This window comes from Otolemur garnettii, unplaced genomic scaffold (genome assembly GCF_000181295.1).
Source record: "Otolemur garnettii isolate 467f Iridium unplaced genomic scaffold, OtoGar3 scaffold00012, whole genome shotgun sequence".
Taxonomy (NCBI): Eukaryota; Metazoa; Chordata; class Mammalia; order Primates; family Galagidae; genus Otolemur; species Otolemur garnettii.
Window position 1 is genome coordinate 13,356,099 of NW_003852407.1, and position 26,187 is coordinate 13,382,285.

The following is a 26,187-nucleotide window of genomic DNA, read 5'->3' on the forward strand; positions in this document are numbered from 1 at the left end:
TCTTTTTTATTAGATACTAGATAAGGCCTACTTCTTCACATTCTCTACCACTGGTCCAAGCCGGGGGATATTGCAGGTGGCAAGTGGAGTGGTGGGAGAGAGAAATAATAGGGGGAGGTGGGGCTGACTGAATTTTCCCCAAAGATAATTATGCAAAGCGTCCTTCACGTTGACAAAGTCATAGAGAGTGGGGAACTGTCAAAGCTCAGAGCCACAAGTCTGCTTTGGTACCTGTAAACCCCACTACGCAAGAAGATGCTCTTTGATTTTGCAGCCTGGAAGTGGAATAGACTGCTGCTGAGTCGAGGGAAGGATATTGGGGGTAGAGGATATCTCTAGATGCACATTCCCAACCAGTGCAAACATTCACAGAACCTTTTGGGGATTCTCACAGAGTGAATGAAAAATCTTCCTAGTTTTATTGAATACCCACTGAAATTGATCATTGATAATTTTCTCACATATCCTGCTTGCCTTGGCAATAGGAAGTACATTGAACACCCCAATGAAGAATCTTCTCCCACAATTAGTATACAAAGTGATGTCTCCACCAACTATTGGCCTTCTGCTACAACAATGAAAGTTTCTTTTTTTTTTTTTTTTTCCAGGACATAGTTATCTGTATGAACTAAAAATCCAGAAGAGAACAAGTGATCCCATCTCAGGGCAGGCAAGGGACTTGAAGAAGAACTTCTCTGAACAAGACAGTCACATGGCCTACAGATAATATGAAAAAATGCTCATTATCCTCAATCAACAGAGAAATGTAAATCAAAACTACTTTGAGATATCATCTAACACTAGTAAGATTAGCCCATATCCCAAAATCACAGATGCTGGCATGAAGATGCTGGTTGTGGAGAAAAGGGAACACTTCTGCACTGCAAGAAGAAGGAATGGGATTTCAAACTAATAGGTCCCTTTTGGAAAGTAATCTGAAGAATACTTAGAGAACTAAAAATAGACCTGCCATTTGATCCTATAATTCCTCTACTAGGTAAATATCGAGAAGACCAAAAATCACACTACAATAAAGATATTTGTACCAGAATGTTCATTGCAGCCCAATTCATAATTGCTAGGTCATGAAAGAAGCCCAAGTGCCCATCGACCCATGAATGGATCAATAAATTGTGGTATATGTACACCATGGAATACTATGCAGCTATAAAGAAAGATGGAGCCTTTACCTCCTTCATGTTTACATGGATGGAGCTGGAGAATATTCATCTTAGCAAAGTATCTCAAGAATGGAAGAAAAAGTATCTAACGTACTCAACCCTATTATGAAACTAATTTATAGCTTTCATAGAAAAGCTATAACCCAATTTTAACCCAAGAATATGGGGAAAGGAGAGAGGGAGGGGAGGGGAGGGGAGAGGATGGGTACAGGGAGGGCGATTGGTGGGATAACGTCTATGGTTTACCCTATGAGGATACATGTGAGTCTTTCTAAATGTAGAATATAAATGTCTTAACACAATAACTAAGAAAATGACATGAAGGCTATGTTAACCAGATGGATGAAAGTATTTCAAACTGTATATAGAAACAACATACTGTACCCCAGAATAGTATTAATGTACACAGCTATGATTTAATTAAAAAAAAAAAAGAAGGGGGGGGCTTAGTAAATTCCCACCTATCAGATACAAAGTAGGGGTTTATGTCACACTTCAACTACAACTCAGACTTTGGACTTTACCTAACAAACAAAAATAGTGTAACCTAATCATTTGTACCCTCACACTAAACCAAAATTAAAAAAAAAAAAAAGAATGTTCAGGCAATGCAACTTTTGATTAGTCTAACATTTAAATACAAATATGCTTCAAGCAAGAATTTTTTTATTTGCTGTTACAATTTTTTTTAGACCACCTCTTACTTTGCTGCCCTTGGTAGAGTTCTGTGGCATCATAGCTCACAGCAACTTCAAACTCTTGGGCTCAGAAAATACTCTTGCCACAGCCTCTAGGCACCCACCACAATGCCCAGCTATTTTTAGAGATAGGGTGGGGGTCTCACTCTTGCTCAGGCTGGTCTCAAACTGCTGAGCTCAAGCAATTCACCTGCCTCGGCCTCCCAAAGCACTGGGATTATAGATATGAGCCACCACACCTGGCCTATAAATACTTTTAAAATACTCAAGGCCATTTTCCTGACTTTGTAAAATCTATAGACAAACAGAAGATGATTTTATTGTTTAAAGAACTCACAACATTTTGAATAGATTTGGGAGACAGAATTGGAAAACTCTGTTTGTACTGATATATAATTAATCTGACATAATTTCTTTAAATGCCTTCACAACTATGTTACAGTAATTTATATATTTATTGAATGTGTACCATGTGACCAGTTTTGGCTTGCGATGGTTATACAATCTTTGTCTACTTCCACTGCATAAAATACTAGTAATTATTAAGAGCATTTAAACTATAATAAATTGCAACTCAGGCCATGTAGGGTAAAGTTATTCATGCACAGCACAATTCTAACATGCAGACATCTCTCTCCACTCTCTCTCTTAGTGTTCTACATTAAGTAGCAAACTTTGCAATGACTCTTTTTTTGGTTAACCAAAGATTTTTGGCCTGCTACTACCCTAAATTCCAGATAAATTCTGTCCCTATGAGAGAAGATTTGAAGCAGCTGGAGGAACACAAGAATCTAATTCAGCAGTTCTCAACCTGTGGGTCACTACCCCTTTGGGGACTGAACAACCCTTTCCCAGGGATGGCCTAAATACATCCTGCATATCAGATATTTACATTATGATTCTAGAAGTAGCAAAATAACAGTTATGAAGTAGCAACGGAAATAATTTTATGGTTGGGTGTCACCACAACATGAGGAACTATATTAAAGTGTCGTGGCATTAGGGAGGTTGAGAATCCCTGATTTTAGCAGTGCCAATGATACTGTGCTACTCAAGTACAGACATGATGAGCTATTTCTAGGATGTAAAATTTCTGGGTTAATTCTTTTAGATGAATCCCACCTTTCTGATACCATATATGAATTCCACCTCCTATTGTTTTCCTAGTCTTCTAATTCTTTGAAATTTCAGAATCTTCCTGGTACTAGTCAATCTTAGCATCCTTAAGCTTCAGTAATTCATGTCAATAAGACTTAATGAGTGTGATATGTGAATTCAATAGATAGCATCAAGCTCCTGGGAGATTAAACTGAAGGGCAGCCAATGTGTCCTGCCATCTTTGTACCCCACCCGCCAAGGAGACAAACGGAGTGTTGGTCAACTAGGAGGGGTTGCATTATGTTCCTAAAGCATGAACAGATGAATGAAAGGGTAAGTTCTGCAGAAGGGAGTTCTGGGGCAGTTATTTCATGTGGCTCCTATCATCCCCATGGCTATCTTCCATGGTAGATTTCTCATGGCTCTGTTTATCTGTGACCAGCACATAATTCCTCAGAAGCCCTCATTTTTAGAACTTCAGTGTATAGAGTCTCAAATTTGTAAGGGTGATCACAAAGCCATCTCCAAATTTTCAAACAGGATTGAATTTAAAAGTAGACTCAATATTTCATTTTTATATTTCAGTCTTCACATACAAAAAAATTTAAAGAGAAATATCCATATTTATAGCTATTATCCAACCTTTTTTTTTATTAAATCATAAACACATAGATCATGTATATATTAATTCATTTATGGGGTACAAGGTGCTGATTTCATATAGAATTGGGAGCATTTACAAGACACTGGTTAATACATACCTCATCTTATTTATTTAATTATTGTGTTAAGATATTTATACTCTATACTTAAAAGATTCTACATTGTATCCTTGCATTAGGCACCATAGATGTGATCCCAAAATTTACCCTCCTTTGATCTGACCTCCCCCTCCCTTGCCATCCCTCTTCGTCCCTCCTTCATCCTGGGCCATAGTTGTGATCTATTCTTCATATGAAACTGTAAATAATTGTAAATTGGTTTCATAATAGTACTGAGTACATTGGTTATTTTTCTTCCATTCTAGAGATAATTAACTAAGTAGGATATGTTCCAGCTCCATCCATGTAAATGTAAAAGAAGTAAAGATTCCATCTTTTTTAAGGCTGCATAATATTCCATTGTATACATACGTCACAATTTGTTAATCCATTCATGGGTCAGTGGGCACTTGGGCTTCTTCCATGACTTGGCTTTATGAACTGAGCTTCAATAAACAATCTGGTGCAAATATCTTTGTTTAAAGTGATTTTTGGTCTTTTGGAAAGAACTGTGGGACCACTGCAAAAGAGTAAACATTCACCATATATGTATTCAACTTTTTTAATCATCAAGGACACTTTCTCATATTTTATTTTCATATAACTCTATATATCTAACATGTCATCAGTAACTAACCAGTAATTCTGTGTCACACAAAAACACACACAAAAAATCCAAGTCTTCTCTTTGGACAGCACAATTTTAAAATTCCAGCTCAATTAAAGTAACTAAAATATAGTTATTCTTTGAAGAGCCATCATGCGTAAACTTGTGATTTCTGTTACACTTCCTGAAATATTGTAAATAACTTATTAATAATATTCTTTTCTTGTCCATTACTATCTTGAAAGATTTTTAAGGGCTGTGATATTCTAGATTATGAAGAGAATCTATAAATGCAGTTAATATAAAGGTGGATTTTTATGTTAAATCTTTACATATATATTTTTAGATTATATATGTGTGTGTGTGTGTGTTTATGTGTGTGTGAGAGAGAGAGAGTGAATGTGTATATATAGCCATGTGGGGGGGGTATGTATATTTTAGAAATCACTGATTCCTTGGCTGCCCAAACTGTGAGATTTCTTCCAAATTCTTTATTTTCATTTGGTCTAAACTCCTTTAGATTACTGAAATCCATGACAAAGAAGAATTACATTTACTTTAATTTTAGAAATTACTGAAGAAATTGTGTAATCTTTACTTCATTTGGAGACAAAGAAATAAGGTTTGTATCTTGATGTATTTATCAACCATGCGCTCTTTTCAAGCTGGCTTACTGGGAGAGTTTAATTTATAGCTCCTATTATTTTGTTTTTCTTTTTAGATCTCAAAATGAATGTCAGGCCCATGAAAACCACCAGACAGGAAACTAAAGTCTTGTGTTTTATTCCAAGTCCCTAAATCACAGTAGGACTAGAGGGAAGTTATCTGTAGGAGCCTCACTTTGTCAAAAACATTGTTAAGAAAGTGGAAGTCAGAGGTTCCAACAGCAGAATAGTTATTCCACACTCTCTTCATAGTGAGAATGGGGTTTTGAAGACAATGGTAGCATGGCTGTAATCTCAAAATTCTGTTTAAAATATATCATTTCTCTCTACCTTTCAAAGCCTGTGTTTCTTTCCTGTAAGGTTCTAACTTGGTCAGACCCACTGGTTTCACTGTTTAAATGAAGCTTGTGAGTTGCCAGATCTACTCCTTTGTTCAGAAAGCACAGTCTAGACACCCTCTTCTTTTTCTCTTCTGTTCTCTGTGTCCTTCTAGACTTGGGAGCTTAGTTTAGCTTTCCTCAGTTCTGAGATGCTTTCATTAACAATGTGCATTCACACTCTGACAGTGCCATGGCTTCGTTAGAAGTCTTCACCCACAACTGCCCATGAGAATCACTTGCAGCATGTGTGAAGGATAACCACCTCTAGGCCCAACCTATACCAAATATCTTGGCTTACAAAATTAGTTCCACTATGTTTGAAATGGACATAGTTCAATACAAGTTGAGTATAACTAATTCAAAATGCTTGGGACTAAAAGTGTTCCAGCTTTTGGATTTTATTTTTCAGATTTTGGAATATTTACATATGCTTAATAAGAAAGCTTGAAGATGGGACTCAGGTTCAAACACAAGATTTATTTGCTTCTTATACACGTTATAAGCATAGCCTGAAGGTAGTTTTACATAATTTTCTTAATAATTTTGGTCTTGAAACATAGTTTATGTCAGTGAACCATCAGAAAGTAAAGGTGCATTATTATCTCAGCCACCCATGTGGACAATTTTCTTGTTTGACATCACCATCATTTCTCACACTTAATTCTTATGGTACCAACAAGCAATCACCTCCTTACACTTATTTCTATATAAGAACTTAACATAAAATATGACATACTGTTAATACAATGAAAAAATAATGTGTTCACAGTAACTAAACAGCACAACAGTCTCAGTTTTCACCTGCAATGCTGTGTTTCAACTAAAAAGCTACTGTACAAAGTATTTTATTTTTCTGAGTGAGGAAATAGCAGAATCAATTGAGGGACATACTGCTGAATGGTTTTAAAAAATGTATTTCCTATATTCATCTGCTTAATTCATAACAGATTGTGTCTTAGAAATCTTTGATTCTATAAACTGATAAGATTTCTTGCTCTGTTGTGAATTCATGCTGCTCTAGTCCTTCAATAAACCCATCATACAGTAATGCCCCCCCCTTTTTTTTTGAGACAGAGCCTCAAGCTGTCCCCCTGGGTAGAGTGCCGTGGCATTACAGCTCACAGCAACTTCCAACTCCTGGGCTCAAGCGAGTCTCCTGCCTCTGCCTCCCAAGTAGCTGGGACCACAGGCATCCGCCACAACACCCGGCTATTTTTTGGTTGCAGCCGTCATTGTTGCTTGGCGGTTCCGGGCTGGATTCAAACCCGCCACCTTAGGTGTACGTGGCTGGCGCCTTAGCTGGCTGAGCTACAGGCGCCGAGCCATAATGCCCTTTTTACTATTTAGATAAGGATAGGAAATTTTAACATCACTATTAACATGAACATTTTGATAATTATTCTGGCTACTTTACCATCAATGGTAAATGACTGGAGACTCATTATTGGTGCTAAAAACTACTTTAATATCTGCTTCCCCCAGCTTATTGTTAGACTCTTGAGGTATATATTTTTGCATATGTGAGGTTAGACATCATTCCCCCCACCCCTCAGGTGACTCCTTCAAAGTCATCACCTTGTTCTCATCATCACTGAGTATAGCTGCACACCAGTGGTTTTGCCAGGCATGCATAGCTTTGCCTTTATTCTAAGATCTGGCAACTGCATCTATGACATCCTACAGGCTAGACTTGTGAAAAGCTCCCATACCCATACCTCTGTTAACTGCTACTAGCATGCTTTTCAAGAAAGTGCTTTTGTATTTACTTTTCATTGGTCTAAGGACACCCAAGTAAAATGGCTAAATTAATGAACTTGCATATGATGAAAAAGTACATGTCACATACATTATTCTTGATGAGGATTTCGGCTGAATGATAAGTGAAAAGTTAAGGAATAACAAAATATTGTAGGTTTTGTAACAGCATAGGCCTCTGGCACAAAATGTTTGTAAAACCAATCAGAAAAAGGTTTCTGTAGTGATCCATACCTTTTTGTTGGCATAATAATAGACTGGTAAAAAAAATCATTATTTGAAAACAGGCAAAGATACAAAGTTCTGTCTATCAAGGCAAGTTTACACTTATGCGTGTCTGCTGCATTAGCACTTCCCAGCATGTATTCTGTCCTTGGCATCCTAAATTCCTTGAGGGGCCACCTCATCAGCTGTAGGCAATGTCTTGATGGGGCAACAACACATGGAAACAATGTTTCATTGGCATTATACACATGTTCCAGTATCAGATTTTTATCAGCAAATCTTGACAAACTTGTCAATGAATGTTTCCACTGCTTCATAATCAGAAGATGCTTCATCTCTATAAGGTGTTAAAAATTTAAGGCTGTATATTTTTTAAAGATCAGCAACCACCATCTTGTAATCTAAATGAGGGCAGGTAATTTTTCTTTCATTTGATCACTGAATCTCTGTTGCTTCACATTACTTACTGGGTAGTAAATGAGACAAACTTAATGAGAATTTGTTGTTTTTAGTGAATAATTCTAAAATCAACCAATCCAGGCAATCTATAATCCTTTTTTTTTTTTAACCTACTCATTCTAATGTCTATGTTTAAAAAAAAAAAAAAGCAAAAACTTCCCTCTATCATCTAGAATCAGCACAGGAACGACATGAAATCACAGTTGTGCATATGTGCGTGTGTATCAAGAGATACACTCCTATATGAAATGTTTGGTACTCATGGAGAAATTTCATTTCTTCATTTCTTTTTCCCTTTTAGAGTTTAAAAGAACTAGATAAAAGCTGTGTCATGTATTCTACGATGTATCAAATGACCTTGCTCATTTTGATTCTTTGTTTCCTTGTCTGTAAAATGATCATAATCATGTCTTTCTGTCTCATGGGACTTTCTGACCACTATATGAATAACAAATGTACAGTACCTGCCACAAAGCCTGGATATAATAGTGTTGTACAAGATAGAACCACAGATTCAGAATTTAAACATCACTTTACCAACTTTACAAAATTTCTGCATGCAGAAATGGAAAGCTTTATATCATAGCTGGATATACCTTAAGATCCTCTCTCATGGATCATTTGTCTCATGACATTCAGGAGAATGGGAGATGCTGAAACTCTTTAGCGGAAGACATCATATGATACTGTAGAGATACAATGTTCTGATTCCAAAAGGAGAGAATGTCTCTGGCAATCCAATTAAGTGTGACCTTGTAATAATGGCTAGAAAACTTCAAAGGCTTTTCTAAAGGATCGCCTTAGCATACCCCTCCAAGTCACTGTATATATCCACTATAGCATGAAAAAATCAACTTGCCTTTATTTTTCTACTTGTCCATTTACCATGACTGAAAACTTATTTTTTTATGCATTAAAAAAATATTTGTAGCTCATTTCTTGTTTTAATTCCTATGTAATGTTTGGCATATGTAAGTTATTTTTCCTTTATTTATGTATTTGTTGTGGTCAGAATTTTATTTTATACTTTGAGAATAAAAGAGAGAGAATAATTTACTTGTATTCTTCAGGAAATTCTTTTCAGATATATGAAATAAAAATTGGATACTTATCTGTTACCATTATATTTGTTAAAAATAGCAAATTATAAAGTGATAAGGGCAAAAAATAAAGAGAAGGACTGGTGACTAGAGATGGTTGACAAAGCATGATGATAATGATGATGTTTATGGGGTGGTGAGACGTCTCTCCCTACTTGGCACTCATGGCACTCAGCTTTCCTATGCAGCCAACACTGGAAACCATGAACATTTTCTTTTCTCCCAGGTTTCTGGAAATCAGAATTGTTTTTTACCTCAGTGTTCTATATTAGAAAGCTTCTGAATCCCGTAGGGGTGTTGTGTTTGAATCTCTGCTGGTTTCTTCAGAACTCATCTCTGATTTATCAATACTCTATGGTCAGTGAATTAGGATAGTGGTTCACACATTGATCTCTGAAGATAGAAGTTGTACCTTGATATGACATTTACTACTTGCATGTAATGTAAGGACTGCCCTTAAACCTGAAGTTTTCTTCTTAATTTTAAAATGTCTTCTCAATCCTTTCATGGAGAAAAATAAAATGTTGTCAATAACATGGCAGCACTTAACTTCTCTTCTTTCCTCACCTTTTTCTTTTAATCTACAGGTCTAAGGAATAATTCTGGAAAAAGACTGGTGTAAATGGGTTATAACCTTTGCCTGAGATTGTCATGATAGCGATGGAATCTGATAGTGGTTTTGTCTTTTCTTGAACATTAATAGAGTATAAATAGGTAGATTAAAGGGGTCATGTTGGATTTCCATATTCAATAAGTAAAATCAAAAAAGGTACAGAGCCATACATTTGAAGGAACATATGAGAAGAAAAGACATTCACTTGAATGGAATTGAAGTTACATGAAGGGTGGAAAGTAAGTCATGCAGTCAAGTTTGAGTTCAGTTGTGAAGGAGAATGACTGGGGGCTTTTTCACAGACAATGGTAATATGTTTGACAGAGCTCCTAGAAGATCATTTATCTGGGAGAAGTTTTCCAGACCATTAGAGGGAATGCAATGAGCAGGAGGCAGCTCCTGCATTAGCACAGAAGTCCCAGTAAAGTATGAGCATTAGAATGAACATAAAAAGTACTGTACAAAATACAAATTTACAGACAACTCCAACACCATTGCCACAAAGTATCTCAGGTTTGTTCATGGGTATTTTTAAGTACACTTGCTCTATAGGACCCTAGGAGATAATACCTGAAATTTAAACATCCACCATGATCAGACTGAGTGGTGGCCCCCATGCTGGGGCCATGATTGTTTGAAATTTTGTCCAGCTACTGTATACAAAAGCCTATTAGATGTGTGTGTGCACATGTGTGTATGTGTTTGTGCACATGTCTGTGTATATGTATGTGTGTGTACATGCATGCGTGCCTGTGAGAAAGAGAGAGAAGGAGACTCAACTCTCGAATAAAAAGGGACAGTGGATAGATGTGTGTTGGAAGAATGAGGCAAGAGAATCGCTTGAGGCCAGAAGTTTGAAGTTGCTGTGAGTGTGACACCACAGCACTCTACATGGGGTGGCAAAGTGAAACTCTGTCTCAAAAAAAAAAAAAAAAAAAGACACTGGAGCAGTGCCTTTGGCAATACAGGTCCAAGGCAGAAATAATATACATTTTGTCTCCATTTGGACTTCACCTCCAAATAAGGGTGTGTTCAATGAGAACTGAGTTGAAAATGTTTCTCTGGTCCCATTTAAAAGGTTATACATAATGAGATTCCTGCCGCGGTAGGAAAGTTAAAAATTCTGGGTGACTTGCCAAATCTTTTGATCACGAAAAGTGCTTTTAATACACATTGCAAAGCATTTGTCTTTGCAAGGTATAAAATGCCAGAGCTCAGCTTCCTTTTTAAAGATCTGATACTCTCCACAGCATCATTTATCTTAAATTCCCCTGTAGTGTTAACTCTTTAAGATCAAGTAGCATCAGAGGTGTGTGCTGATGTGTATCACCAGTTTAATTGCCTCTGCAATTTTACCCACCCTTGGTATTCTGAAAGGCAGGGAAACAATTTGTCTCTTCAAATAATCATTGGTTTTGTTGAGCATCATGTATGTTGAGGCATCAGGCCCTTTCTGAGAAATATGGTGCATGATCAGCACTATCAGAAAATGATGCAAAGCCTATGATACTCATGCAACTTTTCTGGAAAGGTACATAAAGAAACCAATAATAATAGATACCTCTAAGGAGGCAAAGGACAGGAAGGGAAAGACTTTTTTTCACTCTTCACCTTTTGATACCATATGAACTTGCATAATATTCTTGATTTACCTATTTAAAAAAAATGTGCAATGACGAATTAAAAGATGGCTTGGAGGTGAAATCTTACAAGTAAGAAACAACTGGAGAGCTGCGTCAGAAAGTATGCCAGATGTCTAGGCAAGATACAGATTTCTAGGCCCTGGCAAAGGGGAGAAAGGATGAGGAGACAGAGGACTGGAATAATTGAGGATGATTTATCCAGGCCTCTCACACTGCCTGTGGATTATGAATGAGGGCAGCTATAATGGCCCACTGCAGGAAAAATGTCCCGCAGTCATTGAAGAGCTTGTAAAGTAAAAAAGGTATAGTAAGGTAATGTTAATTTATTATTGAAGAAAAATATACTTTATAAATTTAGCATAGCTGAAGTGTACAGTTTTTATAAAGTCTGTGGTGGTGTCCAGTAACGTCCTAAACCTTCATATTCACTTATCATTCACCCAGTGACTTGCCCATAGAAGCTTCCAGTCCTGCAAGCTTCATTTATCATAAGTGCCCTACACAGTTATACCTTATGAATTAATTAATTTATTATTTTTAGACAGATTCTCACTTTGTCACCCTTGGTGGAGTGCCCTGGGGTCACAGCTCACAGCAACCTCATACTCTTGGCCTCAAAGCGATTCTCTTGCCTCAGCCTCCCAAGTAACTGGGACTACAGGCTCCCACCACAACACCTGGCTAATTTCATTTTTTTCCTATTTTTAGTAGAAATGGGGTCTCACTCTTGCTCACACTGGTTTTGAACTCCTGAGCTCAGACAATCCATCCACCTCAGCTTGCCAGAGTGCTAGGATTATAGGTGTGAGCCCCTGTGCTCAGCCTTATACCATTTTTGTATTGTATTTTTATTGTACTTTTTCTATGCTTAGATATACAAATACTTAACGTTCTGTTATGATTTCCCACAATATTCAGTACAGTAACATGCTGTATAGAGCTGTACCCTAGGAGCACTAGGCCATGCCGTGCAACCTAGGTATCTTGTAGACTGTACCATCTGGGTTTATGTAAGTGCAGTCTGTGATTTGCACCAGGATGAAACTGCCTGATGACACTTCTCAGAATATACCACCATTGCCAGAAGTGGCTATGGAGTAAGTGACTCTAATACGGGGTTTGATGCTATTTGTGGATTCAGCAATACATGATCATATTCATTTTTCTATCTAATAACTGAGGCAACTAGTGAGTGATTAACAGGCCGAGAACATGTAGAGCATGAATACCCTGTACCCAAAGATTATCTATGTCCCAGGAAGGACATGCCAGAACTGCTCTCAATTTCATCATGACACAGAATGGTAAGCAATTTGAAATGTATAAATTGTTTATTTTTTAAATTTTCCATTTAATATTTGCAGACTATTGTAACTGAGATTACAGAAAGTGAACTGAGGAATAAGGGGATAATAGCGTATGAGGGTTCCTAACAAAATTAAAAATAGAACTACTGTATCTATCTATCATCTATCTATTTATCTATCTATCTACAATTGGAATTAAATCAATAATTCAATGTGATATCTACACTCCCATGCTCACTGCAGCATTATTCGTAATAGCCAAAATATGGAATCAACATATGCCCATCAATGGATGACTAGATAAGGAAAATATGTTTTATACATACATATGTATATACATGTAAGTATCCACACACACACACATACACACACAGTTCTCTCTCTCTCCAACCCACATATACCAAAAATTTGTGTATATTAGAGTCCCACTGGCCCTATAGAACCAATGTATATGAAATTCTGGCCTTCCATATTTGTGGGTTCGTATCTCAGAAATACTGTACTTTCATTCTACCTTGTTTTTTTTTTTTTTTTTTTTTTGAGACAGAATCTCACTTTCTCACCCAGGGTAGAGTGCCATGGTGTCATTTGTTTGTTTTTATGTTTTTTTGCAAGATTTTTTTGGCTGGGACTGGGTTTGAACCCTCCATCTCTGGTATATGGGGCTGGCGCCCTACTCCTTTGAGCCACAGGCACTCCCCTATTTTATTTTATTTATTTATTTATTTATTTATTTAGAGACAGAGTCTCACTTTGTTTTCCTGGGTACAGTGCCGTGGCATCATAGCTCACAGTAACCTCAAACTCTTGGGCTCAAGCGACCCTCTTGCCTCATTTTTTCATTTTTATAGTAGAGACAGGGTCTCACTGTGGCTCAGGCTGGTCTCAAACTCCTGAGCTCAAGCAATCCATTTGCCTCGGGCTCTCAGGGTGCTAGGATTACAGGTCGGAGCCTCTGTGCCTGGCCAGTATATTTTAATACAAAATGTTCAATTTGAATATTGCAATATGATATTTTTCCTTCTCATAGTCTAGGCATTCCCTTCTGTAACAAAATGGCTTTAATTTGTCTGGGTATTACCTTTACAATGACCCTCTATCTATTAAAATGTCAATTACTTTTTATTTTTAAAAAATCTGCGTACAAGTGGACGTGCCAATTCATGTTGTTCAAGGGTCAACTCTATGAGCCCACATACACATCCAATAGGATACTATTCACCCTTAGAAAATTAAATCCTGCTATTTGTAACAACAAAGATGAACCAGGAGGACATTATATAAAATGAAATTAGCCAGGTGCAGAAGGACAAATACCACATTATCACACTTATATGTAGAATCTTAAAAAGATTTGAATACATAGAAATAGACAGCAGAATTATGGTAATCATAGGCTGAGGTGGGGAGGAAATTGGGGAGATGTTGGTCAAATGACAGAAAATTGTATTTGTACAGGAGGAGTAATAACATGACGACTGTTGTTAATAACCGTGCATTTTATACTTGACAATTCCTGAGTTACTTTAAATGTTCTTGCTACAAATAAATAAGTATGTAAGTTAAGGCCATGTTAATTTCCTTGATTTAGCCATGATGCATACCTATTTCAAAGTATCATGTTGTACACCACAAATGTATACAGTTTTTCTATGTAAATTAAAAAATAAAGAGAGGAGAAGAAGAAAGAGAGAGAGAAGATGTCTTTTTTTATATAAATAAAGAAACATTAATTTCCTATCTTTGCAGAAACTCTTAAGCCCTAAATAGTTCTGTGAATTATGTAGTAAATGTCCTTTGCTAAAGTCTGTGTAAGGATTGGGTCAGGAAGTGTTGGATATGAATGGGCAGAAGTTGCCATGTAAGATGTATGCTGAAGATTTACAGAGAGAATGAAAATGTACATCCTTAGCAGGTGTTTTGTTGATGGCTTGTAATAGTCTCCTAGGAGGTTTACCTTGCGTGTCTGGTATCTACAGAACAAACAGCCTCAGCTTCCACTGACCTTGATATCATTATGAATTATTTTAACAGGGCAGAACTTGGGAAAACATCTCTAATGCATTAGATACCACCCTGCTAAATGCAGCATCTGGGATAAAGGTCTTCTCTATCTGTCTGTTTACTGTGTGCTGGAGACTTGCCAGGCTATCAAAGCTAGCATGAATATGTAGATCATTCTGCCTTTGAACAAGTTAGTACCCAAGTTTGGAATTCTTTTCCATTAATATTTGCAATAATCTGTACATTTTAGAAGGATGAGATGCAGAAAGTTATTTAAATATTTGAGGTAATGTTATATACGGCATCACCAAAGGCAGCTTCTTAAGGTATACTTCAAAAAATAATGAAATCAAGTAATTGTACTGTACCCATCACTGTAGCCACTAGTTTTCAATCAGATTTGGTTATTTGATTAATAGTGACCTTAGGTGGAGGGAAACATTTGTGTTTTCTCTCTTGGTTCTGAAAGGAGAGATGTGAACAAAGTGGTTGTGACACTCCTTGCAGCCTTAAAATTGCATAAGCCAATGAATGCAAGTGAACGTAAGACACACAAAACATGAAGAAAACAAAATTTAGGACTCATGGTTTATTTCAAAGATTATAAATCAGGACTGCATGATTCATGTTAAGAAATGCAAGCCTGGTGCTTGTGCTCCTTGAGAAGGGAGAGGCAATTGCTAATTTTCAGGGTAATACAAATTTATACCTTTTAAGTAACTTCTTTGAAGACGTTCAGAAAAGAATACAAGCAGAAAAGTTGATTTCCTCTGTGTCTGCAAAGACTGTGCATGTCATTGCAGGAGCGCAATGCTTCTCTGCTGGTGCACTGAGATTATGTCTGAGCTGTGGCTCCACTTCCATTCCACCCGTAGCAAGACAGAGACATGGACTTATGGATGTGGTAAGATGTGAGGAGCAGCAGGAATTAACTCACCCAAGAAGGGCTTCTTATGTATATGAATGCATTGTTGACTCTCACAGTACATTTCAGTTGTCATTGTGCTAATACGGGAACCTCATGTGTAGATTTACATTTGTCATATCAGCTGCCCAAGGGTGCTGAAGAGCCGAGATACAGGGCAGGGACATGAGGATAGCAGAAAAAGTTTCCAATTCTTGGGGACTCACTGGCAGACACCCGTTAAAACTACTAAACAAAAAGCTGATCAGAGACGCTAAGAATATGAGGTACAGCAGGGGCATTGAAGAGTAGAAGAGGTTGATCTGGCGTTGGATGGAGGGCATTAAAAAGAAAGAGAGAAGCAAACATCATTTCTATAACCAAATCTTTACAAATCTTTATAGCATCCAAAGAATCAAATTAGTAGAGAAGACCTATGGCATTGTCTAAGCAAAACATTTGTTCTTTACTCAACAGACAGAAATTAATCTGTAGTTTGGGTGCTATATTGACAGAAAAGAAATATTTACTGGACACCTATTATATTCCTGTGGAATTGCTTGGGAATGTAAGATTCTCTTTCATGCTAAGGTTTCTATGGAAGGAGTAGAGCCTATGTAAATGATCAGTGTACACAAATGCCATAGGAGAAATAAACAAGCAAGCATGATTAGATATTTAGGGAGGAAGAATCATTTCAAGGTAAGGCAAATAGGGAATGTGTCCTGGGTGTGCTGACATTTGAACTTGGCCTTCAGGCTAGAAGAGGTCTCTAATGCCTGTAATCCTTACAGTCTAGGATGCTGGGAAGGGAGGATCACTTGTGATCAGAAGTTGAAGACCAACCTAAGCAAGAATGAAAGCCCCATATCTACTAAAAACAGAAAACTTTGCTGGGCATCATGGTGAGTAGTCTCAGCTACTCAGAAGTCTGAGGCTGGAGGATCATTTGAGCCCAAGAATTTGAGGTTTCTGTGACTTAGGCTGAGGCCATGGCACTCTAGCTTGGGTGACAGAGTGAGATTTAAAAAAAAAAAAAATTCAGTAAATGTATTTCTATTTGTATCAACCTCACAAAGCTAGACTTAAGTTGATTCATCATTTACATATGCTTACATTTTCTACTTGAGGAAACCTAGTATGGTCATAAGATGGCAAGGCAGGGACATTGTGGAGTAAAGATGGGAGCAGTAAGAATGTAAACACATAAAAAGACATTTACTTCAGGGATCCATAACATACACATGATTTTTTTTTTTTTTCTGTGCGACTGAAGTATAGTCACCTAACCTTTCTATGCTTTGGGTTAATTACCCATGAGAAAGCTCTGGAAAGAAAGAAAAAGTGAGTGATTATAAAGAGTTTGGTTCATATACAATTCTACCAATTATATATGTGTGTGTGTGTGTGTGTGTATATATATATATCTCCATCAATTATATATATGTATATATATACATATATATTATGTAATAATAGTAAGGAAATATGTTTAATTAGATATTGATTAAGCTGTAGAGCTGTATTATTATTTTTTTTTTGGGAGACAGAGTCTCACTGTGTTACCTTGGGTAGAGTGCTGTAGCATCACAGTTCACAGCAAGCTCTAACTCTTGGGCTTAAACAAGTCTCTTACCTCAGCCTCCCAGGCAGCTGCGACTACAGGCACCCACTGGAATGCCCGGTTATTTTGTTGTTGTTATAGTTGTCATTGTTGTTTAGCAGGCCTGAGCCGGGTTTGAACCTGCCTTCCTCGGTATATGTGGCTGACGCCCTAACCACCAAGCTAAGGGCACCGAGGCAGTATAGAGCCATATTTGAATATTACTCTACTTTTAACTGAAGTTATATAAACTGTGCATATCTATTTGCACATGATTCCAATTTGCCTTGCCAACATACAAATAGTGGCACCAGTAAATAGAAGAAAGAGATCTTACTAGGAAGATAAAGAATGGGTTTGCTGGAAAGCCAAGGTAAAACGTGTCAAGGCTCAGCCAAGCGACAAAGTGAAGAATAGCAGATCCAGCACTCCTGGAAATGGAGATAGTTGCACAATGAATATGATGACTCTTTCATCCGGGAGCCAGGCAGAAGCTGGCAGGGCCATATGGTGATAAAATGTCTGTGAATTTTGCCTGATAATGAGTCTATCCTGGGCTGTTTGAAATAGGAGAAAGGAGAGTGCTGGTTCCTATGGGAGGGTGATGCAGTCATCATGTGGGCATGTGTGAGTCACCAAAAGGAAATGGCACTTAGGGTCAAGGGAGGTGTGAAACAAAGTAGACCATTGTCTGAGCTCCCTTTTCATTGAGAAGGCAGCCTGATCCCTTAACTAGTACATTTGCTGCTCCTCTCTTATTATTTTTCATCTTCTCCCCAGAAATCTGGGGTTACAGGTGCAATTCCCCAATTCAGTCTCTCCGCGCATTTTAGTAGGTTGTGTAGGACGCACGCTGGCTCATCTCAATTCACTATTCCCATTATTGACTCAATCTGATGGCACACATTTGCCATACAGTTAGCTTTTCCTAATATATCTTATGACATATTTTTGTCTTTTGCTTATATTTTTATTTCAGAGATGAAGACACAAGCAGGTTATAATCTTAGGGGAGGTAAAAGACCACTAGAAGAAATAAAATACTTTGTATCAGATTTCCTTTTATACCCTACTGGACAGAAGGAAAAGGAAGCATTGCATAAATGTTTACCAAAAGATGGAAAGAATGAGTAAACAGATCCATCTAGGTTATTCTTCATCTTCTGCAAGGAATTACATGAATGCTCCCAGGAGAGATGAATTCCCCAAGTCTCTTCACAGCCTGTGCTGCTTCTGGACACTGGATTAAGGACTTCATGTGCCAGCTCTCTGTTACATCTTCATAAAGAAGTTGCACATGTTTAAACAGTATCTCTCTCAACTCTTAATGAATCCTACCTGAGGGCTTGTGGTTTGGGTCTTGCAATGCCTAAGTTGTGCCCTGAAACAGAAACAGAGGCTTGTGTCTGTTTTATTGACTGAAATATTTGATATATTCTCACACTGACTATTTTAAAATAGCTTTTAATGTGTAAGGATTTTTTTTGCTTCTTATAAAATATTACATATGTATGCTTATATAACCCACATATCTATGTGGTGTGTGTGTGTGTGTGTGTTAAAAATGTTGCATTTCAGCTGAGCCCTGTGATAGATCCAAGATGACGGGAAGGTTAGGAAATATCCCCATGCTTTTGTGTTCCAGAAAATAATTTATTACAAAGAGCCAGCTTTTTTCAAATGACTTAGATAAAACTCATGAAGAATACACACATGCATGTATTCATATATACATATGTAAGTATACATACACACACACATATATATACGCATATCTGCTGTAATTACATATATAATACAAACAATGAAAACGTTTAAAAGTGACAGATGCTCCAAAAATAACCATCTAATATTAGAGAATCATTTTATAGTCGTGTGACGCTATGGAAGAAAGACAGGCAGAGAGGGGGGAGGTAGAAAGCAGGGCTATGGCTGAAGAGTGTTGATTTCATTATTCTGGGTCATTTTATGTATGCATGCAATTTTTTAAATAAAATCTATTCCATTTCAATGTTCTCACTTCCAAGCTAAAGTTCAAGTTGTAGAAGAGCCCTTTGCCCAAGGGATGTGTTGAATACCCTAACCTAAAACTTTGTATCCTCATATTCATTTGAAATTAAAAAATGATTCCATCTCATTTTACATGACTTTAGCCAAACAAAAATAAACAATTTAAAGTGTAGGAATAGCTGAATTTGGGGGAAAAGAAAAAAAAAATCCCTTGATGCAAGATAAATGGTTTTCTTAGAAGATTTCGTTAAGGCTAAGAAAAACCAACTTTTCAATTCCATGTTTCCATTTATGGTAGAATCAATTGTCCTCATGTCCAGAAAGAAAAGGGAACTAACATTGTCACTTCCTATCCCCTCGCCCCTCACACATGTCTACAAATTAATATGGTATTTCAGTTCTACAAATTAATGTGATATTTTGATTTTGATTGTTTTATGTTTATTGAGGTAGAGTGATTACTTTCTTTTTAAGAAACTTAAAAATTCATCTTAGCATTTTGAATTTCATTCATCTTGTACTTTGCTGGAATTTATATTCAGGACATTTAGTTGTCACTTTCATTTTTAAGAAAAAGGTCATGAGTGTTAAACTCTCTACTACATATTCCACTTAAACATTATCTTGGCATGAATGTTATTATGATATTATGTAATCATCATATAATCGTTTATCTTTATATTGTGTGTGTGCTGTGTGTGTACTTCTCTCCTCTTTCTTTAACATTGGAGTCCCTCAGCTGTGATTTAAGACATGGACACTTATTTTCTTACCTATACTTTTATACCTTGAGGGTGTATCTAGAGAAGGGCTTGAGTTCAGACAAAATTATCTTTAGTATACTCTGGAGGCCCTGAGACCAAGTTCCTATAGGTCAGGGAGAAAGAAATCTCAATTTCCTTTTAGAAATGCTCCGATTATTGCGGATGGATGATTTATATGGTAGTGTGTGTTTTTGTGCCTAAGTTAAGAATAGCACATGTGGTCCAACCTTTGTATAAGTTCATATTACTTCTGCAGAATGAATTTATTAAAAAGGTTAATAAGAATGAAATGTGCTTAGACGCTCCAAAAAAAGTCCTAAAACATCATACTGACTAAAAGAAGTGCCGTGATGATCACAGTCCTGCTGTGGTGAGTTTTTTTTTTTTTTTAATTTTTTTAATATAAGCTAATTTGATGGCTTCAACTCATCATAGTTTATTGAGTATTTCTCAGCTTGCATTGCTACATAGGCTTATTGGAAACTTACGTGTCTAACTCTCTCCTTTCTCAATTTATTTTATTAGTATAAATCTTTTTTTACTGATTCATTTTTAAAATACTTCTGCTTGAAGTCGTAGCTACTCAGGAGGCTGAGGGAAAAAGAAGTTTTTCCTGAGCCCAGAAGTTTCAGACTAGCCTGGGCCACACAGTGAGAGCCTATCTCTAGAAAAATATTTAAAGATTAGCTTGATACAGTGGCATGTGCCTATAGTCCCAGCTGCTCAGAGGGGCTGAGGCAGGAAGATAGTGTGACTGGAGGAGTTCAAGGCTGCAGTGAGCTATGAGCATAGCACTCTTGCCTGGGTGACAACAGGACCCTATCTCTAAAAGAAATAAAATAAATAATAAAAATATTTCTACCTATGTATTTTATCTATCTATCTATCATCCATCTTCCAAACTTCCACTCATAATGCTCTTTAGGAAGAGTAAGTATGCATATTTGGGTAACATTTTAATGTAGGTTAATCTCTACATGAACCCCTTTACATCACCTCTATCCCAGTGGTCTCTGCCTTCTGTTTTCTTCTATAAATCTCTTTTCTTAAATCTGTGACTTGTCACTATGAAACCTTGCCTAGCCTCTTGCCTGAGATATTCCTGGACCCAACAATTTTCACACTCCAATCAGAAGTCTTTGTATTTATCTTAATATCCGTGTTCTGAATGGCCTGTTTTGTTTTTTTCTGGCTTGATAACCCCTGGAAAGATAACCTCTCCATTCTGTCTCCTCTTCTTCCTGTGTAATTTCATCCAATATTAAGCTCCGTTCCACATCCCATTTCCTCTCTTCATTCTCTTGCTTTCTAGACGGAGTCTGACGTGTAACATTTACATAAGAAAGTGAATCATTTAATGCACTTCGCTCCCTTCCTCTCAGTGTGAGGATTACAGAAACAATGAGCATGCACTCCAAGAAATTTCAGGAATTGTAGAACTATGAATGTATTTGAGACAATACTTGTAGACTTACAATATAGTATTTTTTAAAGAAGTGAATTAAAAGGTTTCTATGATAAATTAGCCGTTTCCTGCAGTGGGTATTTCTGACAATTTCCTCACGAAAGGAAGCTAAAAGTCACCCTTTAAAAAATATTGGTCATAGGAGACATACTGTCTTCTATTGTGTGTAATTACAATGAATTATTTCATATAATAACATTGGAAGATGATAAAAATGTTGTATAGTCCCTGTCCCTGGTGCACTGCCCTATCCACATCCGCATCACCTTATAATAAAATGGCAAATGGCTTATTTGCTTTTTGGTTTGTGTAGGTGCTGGCTGAGTTGACACACTCTTGAATTTCATCTATTTTCAATCAAATGCTCTACATAAACTTGGCTTCTCTCAGCTGCCGGAGCCCATTACTAAGTTATATATTCCTTTTTCATTGCTCCATCACAGAGCTATAGATTTGAATGACACGAGTCATCTGTGGTTTCGCTTATGAAAGGTTCTATAGCAACTTAAGATATTGTTTTCAGATTGGACTGCATTGTGCAACTCATATCCTAGCTCTGCCTTGACTCCCAAAAGGACTCCTTATGTAGATAATAATATATTTGAATAGAAAACATCCAATCCAAAATATTTGCACACACAGTAATTGAATGACTGCAAGCAGAAGATAATTTTCTTATTATTAATCCTGAACAGTTTAGCTCTACAGAATACCTGTACATTTCCAATATGTGTTCAGTTTCATTGAATTTTTTTTTTCTCCCTGACATCTGGTTATTTAATCTTCTGCCAACATTGTGTCTGTAAAGCATATTTTTCCCAGCTATGCCCACTCAGCTTTTAGGCTATTGATGTTTTCATAGAGAATGGTGCATGTGTGTCAAATTATAGCTATTGATCTATGTTTGTTTGTTAATGCATACAGTTGTTTAGACACTGTTATGGCTTGTCTGATTGTGGATGGATAAATAAAGGAAGCTAAAAAGAAAAAAATACACTTCTTTTCATATAAATTTCATTGTTGAGTGAAGACTGTTTATTTGAATTGAAAATGCATTGGAATCAATGTTACTTTAGATATGACTTATCTTTTTCCATTTTTCAGTATCCAAAGGAGGTAACAGGATGTAGAGCTATAATATGGAGAGAATTCTCTTTTTTAAGAAAAATAAATATTTTTAAACTACACTGTGTCAAATTTTCTTTGTCTTTAAATACGGCTTTTCTTTGTAGTCCTACATCTTTCTCCCGATAAATGCTATTGAGACGAGATTTAATGTTTTTCAGTTCTCACCTATTAAAGAGTTCTTATTAAAGGTTTTCAAATAAAAACTGTTGCCTGATTAATGTTGTTTCTTGCCGTTTTCTAACAGTCATCATCTCTAGCTATTCTGTGTGATGTTTAGGATAGAGATGTAATTTAAATGGTGTTAACAGGATGCATAGTGACTTTTCTTCATCAAAACTCCCAAGAAGTAATAATGCACAAACATAATGTTATTTTTGTGCAATTTCAGTGTAAACAGGTTAGAGGCAGATGGAGGGAAAGGTAAGTACGTGTTCCCTAAGGGAATATAAGCATGAAGACCCACAGCTAAGAAAATTAATGGTCAAATAGCCAAACATAGAAAAGGCAGCAATTCCAACCCATCCCCCAATATCTGTATACTTCACACCCTTAGAGAAGTTTTGCATTCCTCACCCTGAGCATTTTGCCTCTGAAGAGGCATGGGTGCTTACTCTGAGAAATACCCACTTGTACTTTTCCTTGACCCAAGAAGAAGCTCATAAAAAGGAAATTAAGTAATTTGCTAATGACCATGTAGCTGATCACTGTCCCATTAGAGTTCAGCCTCAGGCATCCCACTCTTAGACCTTTTAGGGGGAATGCTCATACCTCGAGCATCCTGTATATTCTAGCACGGCACAGGAAAAATATTACATTCCTGAAGGTCTGGATTTGAATCAGGTACCTGCACTGACACAGGGTTTGACCTGCTGAAAGGGATTTATTCTCTCTGAGCTTTGTCATGTGTGAAAAATTCCTTATTTGTTAAGATTGTTTTAAAGATTAAGAAACTATTAGAAACTGAAATTATGTGCAAAATGCCAAAGATATATTAGTGAACAAAATATGACTCCCACTTTTCAGGAGATCACATTTCTTCGAAAGAGGAAAATAAAAAAAACACCCTCCAGTGAGGGGGTTGGTCCAGGAAGATCAACTCAGAGATTAAGGGCACACATGGAGATGCACCTGCCACTAGCAGGCCAGCGGGGTGGAGGTTAAAAGAGAGTTTCCTGGGGAGATTATGCTTGTCTTGATCTGGACAGATACAAACATGCCATTCAGGAAGGGAGGAGACATTTCAGGCAGAGGGTCCGCCAACTGCAGGGCCAAGATGTAGATTTTCTGGAGCTATAACTGATTCAACACGAAGTGTAGTCTCCGAATAGGGAGACAAGAATAGTGAGATTAGCCATGATGTCCTATAATTACAAAGTTTTTTTTAAAAATCATGTTGATGTGTTTGGATTTTATCCTCAAACAAAAGTGTACTAGTAAAACAGTTTGAGCAAGGGTTTGCTCAAACAGTTTGAGTGAACTGTTTGATAGTAATGTAAACTATTTACAGTATTAAAACTATGCTCATACCCAAATCTAGTATTAGAGGATAAATATCAATATACTTATCTTATACTTTAATTGTTCCTGAAAGAAACAATGACAATTTTTAATAATCATCCGATCTTCCTCCATTTGTTTTCACTTCTCTGCTTGTGCATTATTACTTCTTGGACAGGTACAGGCTAAAGTTGCCTCTGGGGACATGGTACATAGGAAATAAATTACTTAAGACTCCACACATACCTTATTCAAACCTTGGTTTGGATTGCCAATTTGCTCAGAAGTAAATCCCAATGGGAAATCGTTTTCCCAAAAATTTCTAAAAGTATATCTAGTTATCTTCCAGATTTTAATGTGGAGGTGAAATCACATGCCTTCAGCTCTGCTATCCTTTGTATGGGACAAATTATTATCTGCTTATCCTTCATCTAGTCTCCCTCTCAGCCCCAGTATTCAGGAAGTTCATGAAGATGAGTTTTGGCTTGAATTGAATGGGTCTTTTCAATCTGACATATCCCTTAATTTTTGAATATACGGAGCGTTTTAAAATTTTTTCTTTTATTTTCTGCCTGGGTTTCTCATACTATCCCACAGCTTTTCCTTCCACCCCTGGAGTCAAGCAAATTGTTGTGCATCTTCTCTCTAGGGTAAAATTTCTTTATTCTTCTGCGTAGGAGAAAAAAAAAAAAAAAGAAAACACTTGCCAGCATGGACTGTCACTTGAAGGCCTGGTCTCTAACTGTTCATTTAATGAATTCCAATAAATGCTCTCAATTTTCAAACACAACTCCCAACTTTGAAGATGTCTAGTTTTTTTGCTCTCAATTTGTAAACACAACCTGAATCTCCTAACTTTGAAGATGTCTCACTTTTCGACGCATTTTTTTTTCAGAGTGAATCCTATCTCTTTATTTGCTCTTCCTCCATACAGGTGATTCTGTTATATGACTCTCCAATTTTTTAAATCAATTTTTCCTAATCTGTTTATTCAAAAACTTTGCTCTTAGCTCTAGTCTGAGATTTTCTCCTATAGAATTTTCCAACGAGAAAGACAATCTGAAATAGTACTGTTTCTTAGAACAATGCCATTGCAAACAGTAAGCACATCTGTGAATTATTTTCTAATAGAAGAATATTTTGATATTGCAGGTCTATTTCAGGCTACTTCTGCAGTACTGCAAATGGGACTCTGCTGATTTGAAAGAGCGATCATGACCCTGACAGAGAAATGTTTTCTCTTTGTGAACATCTGCTTGTGCTTTCTGAAACTTTCTGCTATTTATTTTCTCATTTAAACATGAGGGAATCCATTATATACTTTTAACACAGTAAAAACATAATGATATAGCACACACGTGCCATAGATAGAATAGTGTGAGGTTGAATGGATACCTAAGTTGAACTTTGGCTAAAGTCTTCCCACATCACTCAAGCCTTTCTCTCTACTCCAATTCAATTTCCAATGTATAAATTTCTCTACTAACATTTTGTCCATTTCAAGACTTAGTTACCTCTGTTTGTTACATATGCTAAATGTATTTATGAAGCTTAAGTGATGAAATGAGGCTGAATTTAGGCCTAAATTTCTAAACTTAGTACCATTTTGCCTCTTCTACTGGCCAGATGCCCTTAAGCCAGTTACTTAATCTCCCTGCTCTTCAGTTCTATAATCTTTAAAATGGGAATAAAATAGCAACTACATCATTAGGAAACTACGAGGCATAAATATTTGATAAACTAAAAGAGTACAATCTGCATAGTTTAAATATAGTGTATGTAACTGACAGACTTGGCTGAAAAAATCCTTAAAAGGAAAGACAGGATAACGAACAGAGAAACAGAAACGAAAGGAACTCTGGACCTGTTGGACCTGGGAGGGAACAGTGCTTAAGGAAGGATAATTTCTGACTCTAAAGTCTTTGACCTAAACCAAGTAGAAAAAGATTTAAAAGGGGACAAACATCTCCTAAACAGAAGTTAGTTGTTTTTCTCAATTGTCTCCAACCTTTTCAAAGGTGTAATAAAAAATATTAACTGCACATTTTTCAATCTCTCCCCAGTACCTCGATATTGATATGCTATGAGAAACACAGAGACAGACACGAGTATAGCTGTTAAGGAATAACATCATGTGGCTTCTGGTGCTTGACCACTTGAAACTATGTATTGTTTTAAGAGGTCAAAGGGAAGGGAAATGTATACTGGAAGAGATGAGGAAGCTACAGGTGATGGGGGGCCTTGAGTTAGACCCGGAAATATGTACAGGTTGTGGTAGACGAAGAGGGCATAAGATATGTGAGAGAAAGAGAAAGGTTTT